Source organism: Triturus cristatus, chromosome 4_1 (assembly GCF_964204655.1).
Source record: "Triturus cristatus chromosome 4_1, aTriCri1.1, whole genome shotgun sequence".
Lineage (NCBI taxonomy): Eukaryota > Metazoa > Chordata > Amphibia > Caudata > Salamandridae > Triturus > Triturus cristatus.
In genome coordinates this window covers 294,640,885-294,653,409 of record NC_140585.1, presented here as the reverse complement: position 1 = coordinate 294,653,409, position 12,525 = coordinate 294,640,885, and the positions used below count along the sequence as shown (strand labels likewise).

Here is a 12,525-nt window from a genome sequence, read left to right as displayed (position 1 = left end):
TATGCAATTTACTTTTGTAGAAAGTTACAAGTGGTTGCAATAGGCAACAAAATTTTAAATACAATAATGCATTGAGCTCAATGGAAGTTTCAAGTTATTTGCAACAGATTACTTTTAGGATTACTTTTGGATTTCCAGGACTGGATCCTAGATTCAGTCCTGGGTCAGTACTTGGAATCAAGTGATAAAAGTCGACTTAATTACTGTGATGATTTTTAGACAATATTTTGCTATTTTAAAAGTTGACAGAAAATTTTTCATAGAAAACAGTCTAAGATTCCCTATGGCAGAAAATTCAAGTTGCAGGTATAGTATGTTCTCGTTACTTTTGTAATCCAGTACTGGGTGCCTAGACTCAGTACTGGGACCTTTATCCAAAACAGGTAAGTAATTACGTTTTCAGAAATTATACGATTTTTAAAGAATATTTAAAGTTTGCAGAAATTGACACTTAGAAGAAATTTCACAGAAAAACAGTCAATGATTTCCTACGGGAGAAAATTGGGTTACTGGTAAGTACAGTTGTAAGTATTTTTCCGAGTCAGTGCTGGGCACCAAGATCCAGCACTGGGAGCTCACCTAATAGCAGGTGAGTATTTTCGTTTTCGTTACTCGGCTGATTTTTGGTGAATATTTTAAGTTTTGAAAAGTCCACACTTGGAAGAAATTTCAGGAAAAACCAGTCAATGTTACCCTATGGAGAAGATTGAGTTATCGGTTTAAAGGTAAGTACTCGACTGGCAGAGTTAAGGTTCTGGGCATAGACTCAGGCGTCTCCCAGGGTCAGGTAGGTACAGTTGGTTCACCCTCAGCGGCACAAGGGCGGCCGGGTGCAGAGAGAGTTAGGCCCAATGTTATCCTATGAGAGGTAGGGGGGCCTTGGTTGGTGGCTGCTGACTAGCAGGCCACGTGGCTGTGGGAGCTGGGCTCCTGGTCACTTATCCAGGGCAAGTGGGGAAGTAGATGTAGAGGTTGCACTGCCAGGGCCACTCGGACGGCTGGGTGCAGGGTGCTTTTGAGCATTCGGGCGCTCAATTGATTTGAATGGGAAATCTCTGGTTTAGAAAAAGACTGCAAGCTCGGGGACGAAGATTCTTCAGGTGCCACCACCACTTCGAGAGGTAAGTTGGGTAGTTGGAGGATAGGTAGGTACCCCGGGATTGGGCACAGGGGGCCGCGGAGCGCCGGGTGCAGGGGTACCTTTTGGTGTCGGGAAATCTTACCCTCTGTTGATCGCGGTTGGGGGGGCACCTGGTTCTGAGGCTGCAGGCTTCTTCAGGAGTGTCGAGGGAGGTCCTTGGGTGCCGGACTCGGGGTCACAGTCGCCGTGGGGTCGTCCTTGTGGTCTTTGTTCACTCTGGCACAGGCCAGGCTTGGTGAGTGCAGAGTGTGAAGGGTTCGCGGTTCCGGGCTGCTGCCAGGGATTAGAAGTAGATTTTAGTAGAGCCTCTACTCATGGGAGTCCCAGGGGTTTAGAGTCAAAAGGTAGCCAGGTCCTCCAGGGTTTGTGAGGTTGCTGGCCACAAGAGATGCCGGGTTGGAGCAGGAGCAGGTTCGAGGGTCGACAGGCCAGAGGCTCCAACGTTTGGGAGTTGCACAGCCCTCAGTCTTTTCATGTTTCGCTCAAAGAGTGAAGGGCCCTGTAATTTCTCCTTCTCATTCACATATGAAAAGAATGAGGGCTAATCAAAAAATGAATTAAAGCTGGACGTAGAAATGCTGCAGAAGGGCCAGCAAGCGCATTTCTAAGTTGCTCTATGAAGGATGCTTTTGTACTTGACAGATCAGTTTAATCCTACAGGTGCTCTAAAAGGAAGAATGCATTTGAGTCATCCTTGCTGAAAATCACACAGCCATTTATTCTAGGTTGCACTGAGTTTTCAGTCCTCTCCGCCTGCTAGCTTGTTGTTGCAATATGTCTCAATTCTGGAGAATTGTCTGCTATGCTGAAATGCGTGGCCCAGTTCAAATGTTCATCATATTTCCTGGAAAAATATCAAAAGGAAAACAAAGATTTGGTTTTGGGAAAATAATTTATTACACCTTGTAAAAATCAAAACTTTCACATTTGAGTCAAAAAAGAGAGGCTAGGTCTCACTATTTTGCTCAGGCTGTTTTACATGTACTGCTCACAGGTGCTGTCCTGCTACCAATGGGCATGGAAGCTTTGGCCTGCTCTGTTTCCAGCCTGGGTCGGTGCACCTCTCGTTACACAACCTGAAATTCTAGAGCTCCCTCTAGAACACCATATTGATGCCCAATGCAGCATGGACACCTGATCAACACAGCTGAGTGCAGCCCAGAACCCCTGAGCTCAAGCAATCCACAAGCCTCTGCCTCCCAAGTAACTAGGACAACAGGCACACGCCACCTTGCCCGGCAAACACTGCAGCTGTCCTAATGATGAAATGCATTCCATAAGTAAGGATAATGATAAAGTAAGGTGGAATGAATTGATGGTTTACCAACCATGTTTCAAGAAAATCAAATTCACTATCCTTCAAAGAAAGGAAAAAAATGTCTTATCAAGAAGCAGTGTGAATATGGGAAGGGCCTTTAAAAAAGATGTGGAGTTTCCTAAAGTAAAAAAGAGGGTTGAACTGATTGAAGGGAGAGAGGAAGTAGGGTCGGAAAGATTGTGACGGGGAAGTGAATACAACATAAATACTAGTATTTAGAGAGTGAGAGACAGGTAGAGGGACAGAAGGGAAAGGAGAGTGAGAGTGAGAGAGAAGAGCCAGGTTAGGGCTGAGTTTCTCTTTATCTGCCAGTGACTCCCTGTAGAAGCTTGCTGGCACAATTTAGGCTGTCCTGTAGGCATCCCTTGTTATGCCGAGCCAGCCAATATTGAGAAAAATAGCATGGGTCACAATGATGGAACTCGTCTGCAACTTCGGAAGTTTTAAAGTGGTATGGAGTGGGAGGGCTAGAAGAGTTACCATAAAGAATGAATACACGTCATTCTGTTCTCTAGCCTCAACAGCTGCAAGAGAGGAACTCCTGCTGGCCAAGAAGACCAATGTCAGTTCAGCTTGAACAGGTGAAAGCATGCCTGATTCTGCAAAGGTATGAAATTACACTTTTGCGTCAGAGGTGGTCAGGGGCTATTGCACATTAGGGAACCGTTTATTGAGGTCCAGTTGGATTACTCTATCTTCTACCACCTCAAAATCAGCTGCTCATGCAGTGTTCTATACCGATGAGCTATTTTGGTCCTCCCTGCCCCTTCCAGCTAGTGGGTCCCCTGACTAGGGAAAGTGATTCGAACAGATTTGCATATCTTTTCATAGGAGACTTCTTGACTTATTTTATACTGTGCCAAATCAAGGTAGATTGAGTAATGATCTTGACAGACCTATATTGGAGAACTGCAGTGTGCGAAAGTGGCTCTGTATATACTGTTCCCAAATAGGTACAGGGTGTACAGAGTCCACAGTCCCCAGAGGTTTGGCAGAGGCTAAAGTTAGATATAACCTTACTCTCTAAAGTGGTAGCTTGGTCGAGCAGTAAGGCAGTATCAGAGGACAGTGTAAAGCATTTGTTGCACACACTCAGTCAGCAAATGGTCTCACACACTCAATAACTGAACTCTAGGCCAATGGTTTATCTACAAAAAATATATGCTTGTTTTATTTTAGAACCAACAATAGGTATTAAAATATACTTTCTCAGAATGAGATGCTTTATATAAATACTTTTGCAATATGCAATTTACTTTTGTAGAAAGTTACAAGTGGTTGCAATAGGCAACAAAATTTTAAATACAATAATGCATTGAGCTCAATGGAAGTTTCAAGTTATTTGCAACAGATTACTTTTAGGATTACTTTTGGATTTCCAGGACTGGATCCTAGATTCAGTCCTGGGTCAGTACTTGGAATCAAGTGATAAAAGTCGACTTAATTACTGTGATGATTTTTAGACAATATTTTGCTATTTTAAAAGTTGACAGAAAATTTTTCATAGAAAACAGTCTAAGATTCCCTATGGCAGAAAATTCAAGTTGCAGGTATAGTATGTTCTCGTTACTTTTGTAATCCAGTACTGGGTGCCTAGACTCAGTACTGGGACCTTTATCCAAAACAGGTAAGTAATTACGTTTTCAGAAATTATATGATTTTTAAAGAATATTTAAAGTTTGCAGAAATTGACACTTAGAAGAAATTTCACAGAAAAACAGTCAATGATTTCCTACGGGAGAAAATTGGGTTACTGGTAAGTACAGTTGTAAGTATTTTTCCGAGTCAGTGCTGGGCACCAAGATCCAGCACTGGGAGCTCACCTAATAGCAGGTGAGTATTTTCGTTTTCGTTACTCGGCTGATTTTTGGTGAATATTTTAAGTTTTGAAAAGTCCACACTTGGAAGAAATTTCAGGAAAAACCAGTCAATGTTACCCTATGGAGAAGATTGAGTTATCGGTTTAAAGGTAAGTACTCGACTGGCAGAGTTAAGGTTCTGGGCATAGACTCAGGCGTCTCCCAGGGTCAGGTAGGTACAGTTGGTTCACCCTCAGCGGCACAAGGGCGGCCGGGTGCAGAGAGAGTTAGGCCCAATGTTATCCTATGAGAGGTAGGGGGGCCTTGGTTGGTGGCTGCTGACTAGCAGGCCACGTGGCTGTGGGAGCTGGGCTCCTGGTCACTTATCCAGGGCAAGTGGGGAAGTAGATGTAGAGGTTGCACTGCCAGGGCCACTCGGACGGCTGGGTGCAGGGTGCTTTTGAGCATTCGGGCGCTCAATTGATTTGAATGGGAAATCTCTGGTTTAGAAAAAGACTGCAAGCTCGGGGACGAAGATTCTTCAGGTGCCACCACCACTTCGAGAGGTAAGTTGGGTAGTTGGAGGATAGGTAGGTACCCCGGGATTGGGCACAGGGGGCCGCGGAGCGCCGGGTGCAGGGGTACCTTTTGGTGTCGGGAAATCTTACCCTCTGTTGATCGCGGTTGGGGGGGCACCTGGTTCTGAGGCTGCAGGCTTCTTCAGGAGTGTCGAGGGAGGTCCTTGGGTGCCGGACTCGGGGTCACAGTCGCCGTGGGGTCGTCCTTGTGGTCTTTGTTCACTCTGGCACAGGCCAGGCTTGGTGAGTGCAGAGTGTGAAGGGTTCGCGGTTCCGGGCTGCTGCCAGGGATTAGAAGTAGATTTTAGTAGAGCCTCTACTCATGGGAGTCCCAGGGGTTTAGAGTCAAAAGGTAGCCAGGTCCTCCAGGGTTTGTGAGGTTGCTGGCCACAAGAGATGCCGGGTTGGAGCAGGAGCAGGTTCGAGGGTCGACAGGCCAGAGGCTCCAACGTTTGGGAGTTGCACAGCCCTCAGTCTTTTCATGTTTCGCTCAAAGAGTGAAGGGCCCTGTAATTTCTCCTTCTCATTCACATATGAAAAGAATGAGGGCTAATCAAAAAATGAATTAAAGCTGGACGTAGAAATGCTGCAGAAGGGCCAGCAAGCGCATTTCTAAGTTGCTCTATGAAGGATGCTTTTGTACTTGACAGATCAGTTTAATCCTACAGGTGCTCTAAAAGGAAGAATGCATTTGAGTCATCCTTGCTGAAAATCACACAGCCATTTATTCTAGGTTGCACTGAGTTTTCAGTCCTCTCCGCCTGCTAGCTTGTTGTTGCAATATGTCTCAATTCTGGAGAATTGTCTGCTATGCTGAAATGCGTGGCCCAGTTCAAATGTTCATCATATTTCCTGGAAAAATATCAAAAGGAAAACAAAGATTTGGTTTTGGGAAAATAATTTATTACACCTTGTAAAAATCAAAACTTTCACATTTGAGTCAAAAAAGAGAGGCTAGGTCTCACTATTTTGCTCAGGCTGTTTTACATGTACTGCTCACAGGTGCTGTCCTGCTACCAATGGGCATGGAAGCTTTGGCCTGCTCTGTTTCCAGCCTGGGTCGGTGCACCTCTCGTTACACAACCTGAAATTCTAGAGCTCCCTCTAGAACACCATATTGATGCCCAATGCAGCATGGACACCTGATCAACACAGCTGAGTGCAGCCCAGAACCCCTGAGCTCAAGCAATCCACAAGCCTCTGCCTCCCAAGTAACTAGGACAACAGGCACACGCCACCTTGCCCGGCAAACACTGCAGCTGTCCTAATGATGAAATGCATTCCATAAGTAAGGATAATGATAAAGTAAGGTGGAATGAATTGATGGTTTACCAACCATGTTTCAAGAAAATCAAATTCACTATCCTTCAAAGAAAGGAAAAAAATGTCTTATCAAGAAGCAGTGTGAATATGGGAAGGGCCTTTAAAAAAGATGTGGAGTTTCCTAAAGTAAAAAAGAGGGTTGAACTGATTGAAGGGAGAGAGGAAGTAGGGTCGGAAAGATTGTGACGGGGAAGTGAATACAACATAAATACTAGTATTTAGAGAGTGAGAGACAGGTAGAGGGACAGAAGGGAAAGGAGAGTGAGAGTGAGAGAGAAGAGCCAGGTTAGGGCTGAGTTTCTCTTTATCTGCCAGTGACTCCCTGTAGAAGCTTGCTGGCACAATTTAGGCTGTCCTGTAGGCATCCCTTGTTATGCCGAGCCAGCCAATATTGAGAAAAATAGCATGGGTCACAATGATGGAACTCGTCTGCAACTTCGGAAGTTTTAAAGTGGTATGGAGTGGGAGGGCTAGAAGAGTTACCATAAAGAATGAATACACGTCATTCTGTTCTCTAGCCTCAACAGCTGCAAGAGAGGAACTCCTGCTGGCCAAGAAGACCAATGTCAGTTCAGCTTGAACAGGTGAAAGCATGCCTGATTCTGCAAAGGTATGAAATTACACTTTTGCGTCAGAGGTGGTCAGGGGCTATTGCACATTAGGGAACCGTTTATTGAGGTCCAGTTGGATTACTCTATCTTCTACCACCTCAAAATCAGCTGCTCATGCAGTGTTCTATACCGATGAGCTATTTTGGTCCTCCCTGCCCCTTCCAGCTAGTGGGTCCCCTGACTAGGGAAAGTGATTCGAACAGATTTGCATATCTTTTCATAGGAGACTTCTTGACTTATTTTATACTGTGCCAAATCAAGGTAGATTGAGTAATGATCTTGACAGACCTATATTGGAGAACTGCAGTGTGAGAAAGTGGCTCTGTATATACTGTTCCCAAATAGGTACAGGGTGTACAGAGTCCACAGTCCCCAGAGGTTTGGCAGAGGCTAAAGTTAGATATAACCTTACTCTCTAAAGTGGTAGCTTGGTCGAGCAGTAAGGCAGTATCAGAGGACAGTGTAAAGCATTTGTTGCACACACTCAGTCAGCAAATGGTCTCACACACTCAATAACTGAACTCTAGGCCAATGGTTTATCTACAAAAAATATATGCTTGTTTTATTTTAGAACCAACAATAGGTATTAAAATATACTTTCTCAGAATGAGATGCTTTATATAAATACTTTTGCAATATGCAATTGACTTTTGTAGAAAGTTACAAGTGGTTGCAATAGGCAACAAAATTTTAAATACAATAATGCATTGAGCTCAATGGAAGTTTCAAGTTATTTGCAACAGATTACTTTTAGGATTACTTTTGGATTTCCAGGACTGGATCCTAGATTCAGTCCTGGGTCAGTACTTGGAATCAAGTGATAAAAGTCGACTTAATTACTGTGATGATTTTTAGACAATATTTTGCTATTTTAAAAGTTGACAGAAAATTTTTCATAGAAAACAGTCTAAGATTCCCTATGGCAGAAAATTCAAGTTGCAGGTATAGTATGTTCTCGTTACTTTTGTAATCCAGTACTGGGTGCCTAGACTCAGTACTGGGACCTTTATCCAAAACAGGTAAGTAATTACGTTTTCAGAAATTATACGATTTTTAAAGAATATTTAAAGTTTGCAGAAATTGACACTTAGAAGAAATTTCACAGAAAAACAGTCAATGATTTCCTACGGGAGAAAATTGGGTTACTGGTAAGTACAGTTGTAAGTATTTTTCCGAGTCAGTGCTGGGCACCAAGATCCAGCACTGGGAGCTCACCTAATAGCAGGTGAGTATTTTCGTTTTCGTTACTCGGCTGATTTTTGGTGAATATTTTAAGTTTTGAAAAGTCCACACTTGGAAGAAATTTCAGGAAAAACCAGTCAATGTTACCCTATGGAGAAGATTGAGTTATCGGTTTAAAGGTAAGTACTCGACTGGCAGAGTTAAGGTTCTGGGCATAGACTCAGGCGTCTCCCAGGGTCAGGTAGGTACAGTTGGTTCACCCTCAGCGGCACAAGGGCGGCCGGGTGCAGAGAGAGTTAGGCCCAATGTTATCCTATGAGAGGTAGGGGGGCCTTGGTTGGTGGCTGCTGACTAGCAGGCCACGTGGCTGTGGGAGCTGGGCTCCTGGTCACTTATCCAGGGCAAGTGGGGAAGTAGATAGATGTAGAGGTTGCACTGCCAGGGCCACTCGGACGGCTGGGTGCAGGGTGCTTTTGAGCATTCGGGCGCTCAATTGATTTGAATGGGAAATCTCTGGTTTAGAAAAAGACTGCAAGCTCGGGGACGAAGATTCTTCAGGTGCCACCACCACTTCGAGAGGTAAGTTGGGTAGTTGGAGGATAGGTAGGTACCCCGGGATTGGGCACAGGGGGCCGCGGAGCGCCGGGTGCAGGGGTACCTTTTGGTGTCGGGAAATCTTACCCTCTGTTGATCGCGGTTGGGGGGGCACCTGGTTCTGAGGCTGCAGGCTTCTTCAGGAGTGTCGAGGGAGGTCCTTGGGTGCCGGACTCGGGGTCACAGTCGCCGTGGGGTCGTCCTTGTGGTCTTTGTTCACTCTGGCACAGGCCAGGCTTGGTGAGTGCAGAGTGTGAAGGGTTCGCGGTTCCGGGCTGCTGCCAGGGATTAGAAGTAGATTTTAGTAGAGCCTCTACTCATGGGAGTCCCAGGGGTTTAGAGTCAAAAGGTAGCCAGGTCCTCCAGGGTTTGTGAGGTTGCTGGCCACAAGAGATGCCGGGTTGGAGCAGGAGCAGGTTCGAGGGTCGACAGGCCAGAGGCTCCAACGTTTGGGAGTTGCACAGCCCTCAGTCTTTTCATGTTTCGCTCAAAGAGTGAAGGGCCCTGTAATTTCTCCTTCTCATTCACATATGAAAAGAATGAGGGCTAATCAAAAAATGAATTAAAGCTGGACGTAGAAATGCTGCAGAAGGGCCAGCAAGCGCATTTCTAAGTTGCTCTATGAAGGATGCTTTTGTACTTGACAGATCAGTTTAATCCTACAGGTGCTCTAAAAGGAAGAATGCATTTGAGTCATCCTTGCTGAAAATCACACAGCCATTTATTCTAGGTTGCACTGAGTTTTCAGTCCTCTCCGCCTGCTAGCTTGTTGTTGCAATATGTCTCAATTCTGGAGAATTGTCTGCTATGCTGAAATGCGTGGCCCAGTTCAAATGTTCATCATATTTCCTGGAAAAATATCAAAAGGAAAACAAAGATTTGGTTTTGGGAAAATAATTTATTACACCTTGTAAAAATCAAAACTTTCACATTTGAGTCAAAAAAGAGAGGCTAGGTCTCACTATTTTGCTCAGGCTGTTTTACACGTACTGCTCACAGGTGCTGTCCTGCTACCAATGGGCATGGAAGCTTTGGCCTGCTCTGTTTCCAGCCTGGGTCGGTGCACCTCTCGTTACACAACCTGAAATTCTAGAGCTCCCTCTAGAACACCATATTGATGCCCAATGCAGCATGGACACCTGATCAACACAGCTGAGTGCAGCCCAGAACCCCTGAGCTCAAGCAATCCACAAGCCTCTGCCTCCCAAGTAACTAGGACAACAGGCACACGCCACCTTGCCCGGCAAACACTGCAGCTGTCCTAATGATGAAATGCATTCCATAAGTAAGGATAATGATAAAGTAAGGTGGAATGAATTGATGGTTTACCAACCATGTTTCAAGAAAATCAATTTCACTATCCTTCAAAGAAAGGAAAAAAATGTCTTATCAAGAAGCAGTGTGAATATGGGAAGGGCCTTTAAAAAAGATGTGGAGTTTCCTAAAGTAAAAAAGAGGGTTGAACTGATTGAAGGGAGAGAGGAAGTAGGGTCGGAAAGATTGTGACGGGGAAGTGAATACAACATAAATACTAGTATTTAGAGAGTGAGAGACAGGTAGAGGGACAGAAGGGAAAGGAGAGTGAGAGTGAGATAGAAGAGCCAGGTTAGGGCTGAGTTTCTCTTTATCTGCCAGTGACTCCCTGTAGAAGCTTGCTGGCACAATTTAGGCTGTCCTGTAGGCATCCCTTGTTATGCCGAGCCAGCCAATATTGAGAAAAATAGCATGGGTCACAATGATGGAACTCGTCTGCAACTTCGGAAGTTTTAAAGTGGTATGGAGTGGGAGGGCTAGAAGAGTTACCATAAAGAATGAATACACGTCATTCTGTTCTCTAGCCTCAACAGCTGCAAGAGAGGAACTCCTGCTGGCCAAGAAGACCAATGTCAGTTCAGCTTGAACAGGTGAAAGCATGCCTGATTCTGCAAAGGTATGAGATTACACTTTTGCGTCAGAGGTGGTCAGGGGCTATTGCACATTAGGGAACCGTTTATTGAGGTCCAGTTGGATTACTCTATCTTCTACCACCTCAAAATCAGCTGCTCATGCAGTGTTCTATACCGATGAGCTATTTTGGTCCTCCCTGCCCCTTCCAGCTAGTGGGTCCCCTGACTAGGGAAAGTGATTCGAACAGATTTGCATATCTTTTCATAGGAGACTTCTTGACTTATTTTATACTGTGCCAAATCAAGGTAGATTGAGTAATGATCTTGACAGACCTATATTGGAGAACTGCAGTGTGAGAAAGTGGCTCTGTATATACTGTTCCCAAATAGGTACAGGGTGTACAGAGTCCACAGTCCCCAGAGGTTTGGCAGAGGCTAAAGTTAGATATAACCTTACTCTCTAAAGTTGTAGCTTGGTCGAGCAGTAAGGCAGTATCAGAGGACAGTGTAAAGCATTTGTTGCACACACTCAGTCAGCAAATGGTCTCACACACTCAATAACTGAACTCTAGGCCAATGGTTTATCTACAAAAAATATATGCTTGTTTTATTTTAGAACCAACAATAGGTATTAAAATATACTTTCTCAGAATGAGATGCTTTATATAAATACTTTTGCAATATGCAATTGACTTTTGTAGAAAGTTACAAGTGGTTGCAATAGGCAACAAAATTTTAAACACAATAATGCATTGAGCTCAATGGAAGTTTCAAGTTATTTGCAACAGATTACTTTTAGGATTACTTTTGGATTTCCAGGACTGGATCCTAGATTCAGTCCTGGGTCAGTACTTGGAATCAAGTGATAAAAGTCGACTTAATTACTGTGATGATTTTTAGACAATATTTTGCTATTTTAAAAGTTGACAGAAAATTTTTCATAGAAAACAGTCTAAGATTCCCTATGCAGAAAATTCAAGTTGCAGGTATAGTATGTTCTCGTTACTTTTGTAATCCAGTACTGGGTGCCTAGACTCAGTACTGGGACCTTTATCCAAAACAGGTAAGTAATTACGTTTTCAGAAATTATACGATTTTTAAAGAATATTTAAAGTTTGCAGAAATTGACACTTAGAAGAAATTTCACAGAAAAACAGTCAATGATTTCCTACGGGAGAAAATTGGGTTACTGGTAAGTACAGTTGTAAGTATTTTTCCGAGTCAGTGCTGGGCACCAAGATCCAGCACTGGGAGCTCACCTAATAGCAGGTGAGTATTTTCGTTTTCGTTACTCGGCTGATTTTTGGTGAATATTTTAAGTTTTGAAAAGTCCACACTTGGAAGAAATTTCAGGAAAAACCAGTCAATGTTACCCTATGGAGAAGATTGAGTTATCGGTTTAAAGGTAAGTACTCGACTGGCAGAGTTAAGGTTCTGGGCATAGACTCAGGCGTCTCCCAGGGTCAGGTAGGTACAGTTGGTTCACCCTCAGCGGCACAAGGGCGGCCGGGTGCAGAGAGAGTTAGGCCCAATGTTATCCTATGAGAGGTAGGGGGGCCTTGGTTGGTGGCTGCTGACTAGCAGGCCACGTGGCTGTGGGAGATGGGCTCCTGGTCACTTATCCAGGGCAAGTGGGGAAGTAGATAGATGTAGAGGTTGCACTGCCAGGGCCACTCGGACGGCTGGGTGCAGGGTGCTTTTGAGCATTCGGGCGCTCAATTGATTTGAATGGGAAATCTGTGGTTTAGAAAAAGACTGCAAGCTCGGGGACGAAGATTCTTCAGGTGCCACCACCACTTCGAGAGGTAAGTTGGGTAGTTGGAGGATAGGTAGGTACCCCGGGATTGGGCACAGGGGGCCGCGGAGCGCCGGGTGCAGGGGTACCTTTTGGTGTTGGAAAATCTTACCCTCTGTTGATCGCGGTTGGGGGGGCACCTGGTTCTGAGGCTGCAGGCTTCTTCAGGAGTGTCGAGGGAGGTCCTTGGGTGCCGGACTCGGGGTCACAGTCGCCGTGGGGTCGTCCTTGTGGTCTTTGTTCACTCTGGCACAGGCCAGGCTTGGTGGGTGCAGAGTGTGAAGGGTTCGCGGTTCCG

The 12,525-nt window shown here is 44.8% G+C and overlaps 3 non-coding genes across 3 annotated transcripts; all 3 read right to left on the bottom strand.

Moving 5' to 3' along the window:
* Positions 1 to 2,081: 2,081 nt before the first annotated feature.
* On the bottom strand, positions 2,082 to 2,381 carry LOC146854559 (signal recognition particle RNA). Its single transcript, XR_014959225.1, has one exon.
* Positions 2,382 to 5,784: 3,403 nt separating this feature from the next.
* On the bottom strand, positions 5,785 to 6,084 carry LOC146854558 (signal recognition particle RNA). Its single transcript, XR_014959224.1, has one exon.
* Positions 6,085 to 9,491: 3,407 nt separating this feature from the next.
* LOC146854557 (signal recognition particle RNA) lies at positions 9,492 to 9,791 on the bottom strand. The gene has a single exon (XR_014959084.1).
* Positions 9,792 to 12,525: the final 2,734 nt, after the last annotated feature.